Here is a 7441-nt window from a genome sequence, read left to right as displayed (position 1 = left end):
TTCAAGAAAAGGTAAACATCGACCAAGCTGATTTACTATAAGATTTGAAATTATTTTTGAGCTTTAATGAGGCCAAAAATTTGTCTAAGAATTGCTTCAAAGGAGGGAAACATGGTAGGAAACAAATAAAGAGAATTAATGGCAGATTTTTGGCCATGTTTTGCATGGGTGTTTGACCAACCTTAATTTTGACTCTTGTATGCTTGATTTTAATGGATTAAGCAATGGGAATGAAGTAGAATGAAATTAGGAAAATTTTTAAGAGAATTTGTACACTTAAAGCATGACTTGGTTAACCCAAACTTGATGAAATTAAAATCCTACATAGATAAAAAATTTAGACTGATTTTACAAAAATTGGTTTCAGAAAAGAGCAAAAATAAAATATGAAAAAAATATAAATAAATTCTGAACGATTAAATACATTTAGATAAATATTTTGGACCAACATATTATCAAAAAATTTTGCCAAAACAGTAAGAAAAAAAGTTGGTGAAATTCGACATCTACAAAGGTGTCAAAATTGGATAGATTTTACAAGATTTTGTTCAAGAAAAGAGTAAAAATAAAATATGTAAAAAATATTTATAAATTTTCAAAGATTTAATACATTTAGATAGGTATTTAGAACAACATATTATACAAAAAAAATTGGCAAAAAAAGTGAGAAAAAATATAATTATATGAAAATAAGTGAGACCATGTAATTATCCCATAGTTGATCAAATTAGTTTAACGTGACACAAGTGTGATGGGCAAATGTACGTTTGAATGAAATTAAATCAAAATTCTATACAAATTTATTTTATAATTATCCTTAATTATTCATAAATTATTTACTATAATTTATCTAGTGAAATACATTCATTGTGTTAAAATATGTAAAATAATACTTTCGGAGAAAGAAAATATTTCCCTATATTATTTTTTAAATTAAGCATAACATTGAAAAAATATTTAAGCCATCATTTTATAAATAATTTTAATGTATTTTATCCCAAAATGAGATGAAAATATGATTGTGTTGTGAATATATAGACTTTGTTTCTTGAATAATTATTTTCAAATTATTCAGAAAAGAAAAAAATATTGATCTATATTATTTTTTAAAATAAGCTTAATATTGAAAAAAATTTCAAGCCAAAATTTTATAAATAATGTTAATGTCTTACACCCAAAAATGAGATAAGAATATGACCATGGTTTGGAAATATAATTTTTTTTTATCATTTTAATTATTTTGTAGAGAAAATACTTATTTAAGTGTAATTTTAAAAAATAGGTTGACAATATATATAATAAATGTGTGATTCAAGCTAAATAAGTGATTCAATGCAAGTGATATTAGTGTATTAAAGATATTGAACTCTTTTTTGTCTTAATATTTGCATAAACTACTCATACCCTAAGCACTTTTCCAAACTGTTCAATTCAGATGATCTTGACTCCGCAAGCTTAGCCGAGCTTTCTAGGTTTGAAATATTTTTAGAAACACTTGAGAGAAACACATTAGTATCATCTAACACTTATTTCTTATCATCGAAACACATTTTGAGTATGATTGGGCTCGTAGAGTCAGCACTAAGGACTTTAAAGACTTGCTAAAACTCCCCTCCTTTATTTTCAAGGCATTTTTTTATAAGAATTTTGGCCAAATTGTTAAAGGAACTGCCAAAACTGAAGCAAGTTAGTGCTAAGCATCAGGGCACTACTATAAAGCACTAGGACACTACTACAGGGCGTGATGGTGTTGAAATAGAGTACTATATTTTGGGATCTCTTAACTCTGAATCAGGGCATACGCATAATGACACTGTTTTTAGCGGTTTTGAGGTGCTACTATATGGGAATTGGAGCGCTTGCATCTGGTGTCAAAGTGTCTTGCTCTCGAGTTTTTGAAACGAAAAGTTCATCCTCAGACACTGTAGTCCTGCTCTACTACAGATGGGGTGTTCACAGGCCCCACGGTGCTTTATACTTGGCCATGGATTGTTGGGTCAAAATTTGTAATAGTTTTTCAAAAAATGTGTTCCTCCTGTATTCTACAAACATAGACAAAAATATACTAAGAAAAACATAAAATTAACACAAAATGTAAGAAAAACACCACATAAATACAATATTTCTTACACTTATCAAATTCCCCAAACATAAATTATTACTTGTCCTCGAGTAATTTTATAAGAATATTCATATTATGAATAATTTTGTGGTCATTATCTTTATCCCTTAATTATTAAAATTAATGGAGTAAATTATTAATGTCATTAATTTTTTTTAATCCCTTGATTACTACTTAACCCAAGATTATCTCAACTATTCTTTAGATTAATAGTCACTTAACATAGGACTCTTTGCACTTTCAATTTCTTATTAAATAGAATAAGTCAACAAATAATTTTAAAATCTTTACTAAAATTCTATCAAATATTCTTTAATGTGATTTTTCTATTAAATATGAAAGTTAAAAAATTCATTTGAATAAATTTTTGAAACTTTAAGTTAAAAGAGTATATAAACACCAATTTTTTATTTTTAGGCTTAACTTCAAGCTTCCTTTCATTATGTTTTTAACTTTTCCAATGATCTTGTGTATTCTAACCATTATTATTATTGAATTTACTATGATATAATTAATTTTTTTAGTAATTTTGAATGCCTATTTATGATCAGTTAAAAGAATTTTAACCTTTCCAATTTAATTTTGAATTTTATAGTTTAAAAATATTATATCTCTCTTTAATTTATGTATAATGAACTTAGTAGAAATTATAGAATTATTTATTTAATTTCACTTTATAGTTGCAATAATGTGAAAGGATTCAAAATCCTAAGTTATGATCTATTAATCATTCTTAATTAATTAGTTTACCAACCTCAATTAGTATAAGTTTATCTTCATGCCACGACGAGGAGTTTGAAGCTAGCATTATGGGCAGCGCGACCTTCTTCAACAGCAAAACATGTTTTTACCAGCTAAACCATTCTTTAGAATTAAATAACAAATTCATAAGAATTTGAGGTCGTTTGCTTATGCAAACATAAATTCTCAATTTATCTAAATCCTCACCTCACCTTTTGGCCTTTGTAAAGTTCTGGTGTACAATTTAAGCCCTAACCTACTTTAGGATTTTGAGGTTATCGTCTGTCATGACCTAAATTTTTATATCTTCCAGGTTATTTGTGTGAACGTTTCACACGAATATAAGCCCTAATTAATAAAATTGTTAAGATGAAACATTCAATAATTCTAATCTCCAAAATTGAAGCCAAATCATATGATAGCTTGGGAAGTCACCGAGGTTCTCCTCAGGATCCGTGACATCCCCTAGTTCTTTTTTTCTTTGGATTCTACAAAATAAATGTTCCGAGTTTAATTCATTCCTCCCTTCACACCTCTTTGTCTGATATGTTGAAAAGTCCTATTCCTTTTGAACTTCTTGAAGATAATATTCCCTGATTTTTATTGAGAGTTTTCTTAGGTGACTTTGGTTATCTAAGATGTAATTAACTATAGGTGTTTGCCCTTATAGGAAGCATTCCCGAACCCAGATTAATATAAAACCTATTTAATTCTTCGTATTTAATAGAGAAAATTGTCGGCTTATAAATAAAATGGTTTTCGCAGATTTAGACGGATGTCATACAATCTTTAGTTTATTTAATCGAGCCTTACCAGTAAATAGTGCATTTATCCTTCGGAGTAGATCCATTGCTTATGGTGTTAGGCTCGTTTATTTAAACTACTGGAGATATGAGATCGGTCAGGTATTGTATTTTCAAAATCTAAAATACTATTTTTCCCAAAAAATATATATAAATTATTTTAAAACGGGTGTTAAAATATCCATCCTGACAGCCGACAACTTCACAACTCACAACTTTTTATGCAGACAACGGGCTGAGCATGGGCTTTTTTTTATTTAATCAAAGCTTTGTTGTTACATAGTGTCGTAGGTGAAGTGTGTCAATAAATCCCAAAACATGCACTGTGTCAATAATGATTTCACACTTTGGAATATTGAGATAAATTTGATTGTTTCCATAACATCATGAATAATAAATGAAAATGGTGTAGTTGTTCATTCTTGGATGAACTGAAAACTACAATGTTTTGAACATTAATATTGAAACTGTACATGGAAATGTGTTCGTACCGTGATCATCAATCTCATAAACATGTTTGGGACATTGCATGTTCATCTGTCTCATAAACCATTTATAGAAGCCTTCCCAAGTTTCAAACACCATCTTCCATTCGACTTTGGCTGTTCATTTCTTTTGAGATCATTTTTTGGCTATGAGTTTGTAGATTCCGTTAAGCTCGGTCACTTCCATTATTGATGGTTTGAAGAGATTGTATATTAAAAAATTAAGGCCACAGGAAGTTTTTATATTTTCAACTCACTTCCAAGTAGAAATTTGATGAATTTCGATGGAGGGCTTGAAGAGGAATCGTTGAATTGCAAGTTTAGCTACTTACTAAGGATTTTACCTGCTAAGGATTTTAATTGGTCACATATAGTGCAGTTTTTGGAATTTAAAAGTCTGTTTTTTGTCTTTCTTTTTTTTTAATTATGCTTGTGAATCTGTACTTGGTTTGCTGTTTACTGCAATTACTGCATCAGCGTTGCTGCAACGTCTGTTTTTTTGTCTAAATCAAAGTCCAAGAGACTTGTTTTTGGGTAGATTTCAGATTAATCTATCTGATATTAGTCTTGTGTATCATTAATCATTGTAAATTAATGACCACAACTTCACTCGAGCAAATAGCTTGGATTAGTAGAACTGTTCATTCTGCATATATTTCTTTTTGGTTTTTTATGTATGGAAGCAAAGTATTTATTCAATTGATCAACTTAATAGAGGGAATTTAGAGCATTTGAGTGAGGGTGGAGGGGAACCCAAATATATATATATATTTTTCCTTTTCAAAGAGAAATTTTAGTGTACAACTGAAATTTTCTAATTGACTATTAATTTAGCAACACAGGAGATTCTTAGTTGAAATGAGTGGAGAATGAGTTCATAAGGCTGGCAAATTTTTCGAGAAAGCTTCGATGTTTATTTTTTAGGGGCATTTACATCCATGATACACAATTCTTATGCATTCGCAGATCTCACATCTAAACTTTCATATTTACACACATAGCACTCAGTTTTTTAGTATTACATAAAAATAGCTCCATTATCACTCTTTAAAAGTGAAATACACATTTTCATGCATAGATTTCGAAACACTGAAATGCTATGCATGTAAATATGAAAGTTTGTGTGAGATATGTAAATACGTGAGAATTGTGTGCTACGTATATAGAGTTCTCTATTATTTATTACGACTTGTTGTAATTTGTGTTTTCATTAGTTTGGTTTTAATGATATACCCTCTTATATATTAATTGTTTTTTATATAATTGTATTTTATAATGTCATTTCATTAAACTGAAGATTTTTATGGCTTCTCTTTTATTTTGTTCTATTTCGGGCCAAGTGGAATGATGGGTAACTAGAAATGTTCAGGAATGAATTCATTGGAACTGCACCATATGTCTCCTGTATTCCTTCTCTTTGTCACCATAAATTGGGACCAAATGATCAGTTTTTGGTGCTTTCATCAGATGGTCTTTATCAGTATTTGAGCAATGAGGAAGTAGTTGTGCATGTTGAAAGATTTATTGAAAGGTTTCCATAAGGTGATCCTGCCCAAAGTTTGATCGAGGAGCTTTTGTTTCGTGCTGCGAAAAAAGCTGGCAAGTTTTATTTTCTAGACCTTTAACTACAAATATGATTCAAGGTTCCTATTATGATTAGTAAAAGAAGGATGGTTAACAAACCTATAGATCAGATACATCCATGGCAAATTTTGATTTTGAAACTGGAAGCCATGATTATGGAGGATATTGATTATGATCATTGTGATTTGGGTTATAGGAAAATTCAGAGCAGAACTGTTCCCATCCCCTAATGATTCAATCAATGTAGGAATTATTAGATATGGATAGCATGCATACGTCTACATGCTGAGAACAAGAATACATAGCTGTGTACTCCAATACTTTATACCTAGCTTTTCTCATTTTACATATACATGATGCAATTCATTTTTAGCATTCTTATTAAGAGCTAATATATGTGATGTAATTCCTTTATTCATTTTTGCAGCTTTATTATATATCCTGTTTAGGTCCATCACATATAATACCTCTTATTGCCATTCAATTATTATTATTATTACTTTCTTATAAATATTAAAAGAAAAAGTGATAATGTTTACAATTTTTTAGACCATTGCCCTTGTATAAATATGATCACTAAAGAAAACGATCCATGGAGGAATGTGTTGCATTAAGCAACAATTGTCTGTTCTTTTTTCTTTCGTTGCAGTCAAGAAAATATGAGCTCAAGGAATGCAGGGACAGGCCAGCGATTGCTCTGCCAATGTGGCCTCCAAACTTCTCTACTGACGTCACGTCAGCCGCACATCTATGGCAGAAAGTTCTATAGCTGCCCACGGAGCATCGCAGAACAATGTCACTTCTTCCGTTGGGCAGACAGTTCAGAGGATTCCCATGACGACGGTGATCGGGAATGGAGCACATCATTTTGGGAAAGTCTAGCACGGGAGCTACACCGTTTGAACGTTAAAATTAATATAATCATCTTATTAATTACCATTTTAATAGTATTAGACTTTTTTTTGCACTCATGATCTTCACTGTGAAGTGAGGTGTGTATCTGTAATTTTCTATTGTTTTTACGTGTAATACTCAGTTTAACGGCTATTCCAACAGTTCAGAAAAACTCCTACGTGTTTGAATTCCGTCTTTCCCAGGAAGCTTTTTCAGTTTGTAACTGTTGAGGAAAAATAATTTGTCTTTAAAATGATGAAAATGAAATTATGTCCTCTTTTATATTATGGAGTAATGTGTTGCATTAAGCAATTGTGGAATTCTTCAGCCTTCCTGCATGAGTAAATTGCTTTATGAATGTTATTAGATACCCTTTGATCATCACCTATAGTTTATTTCTCCAAACAATAACATGACTAAATGATTTTTTTTCAAAACAATATTATTTAAAGTTCCACAAACTCTCTTATTGTTGCATAAATTATGCCTGAAATAGGATACCACACAGTCTTTAAAGGCATTGGCAATAATTTCTTTCATAAAAGGCTAGAGAAGCAACCATAAAATCATCAATAAATCACACATTTAATAATGTAAACAAAGAAGTATTTTCTTTCTCTTTTTTTATTGTACTTTATTCAGACATATTACAATTAATGCAAAATATTTGTACTAATTGCAAGTAAGCATTTCAGATAATCTTCTTTATTGTTGGAGTTAGCGCTATGCGCTTGGCTGAATAAAGTTGGAGTTTGTAACTATTGAGAATATGTTAGAAGCACTGAATTTTGATATTACAGTCTCTATTTTGC

This window comes from Phalaenopsis equestris, unplaced genomic scaffold (assembly GCF_001263595.1).
Source record: "Phalaenopsis equestris unplaced genomic scaffold, ASM126359v1 Scaffold000330, whole genome shotgun sequence".
Taxonomy (NCBI): Eukaryota; Viridiplantae; Streptophyta; class Magnoliopsida; order Asparagales; family Orchidaceae; genus Phalaenopsis; species Phalaenopsis equestris.
The sequence above is the reverse complement of the archived record's forward strand: the minus strand, read 5'-3'. Positions refer to the sequence as shown.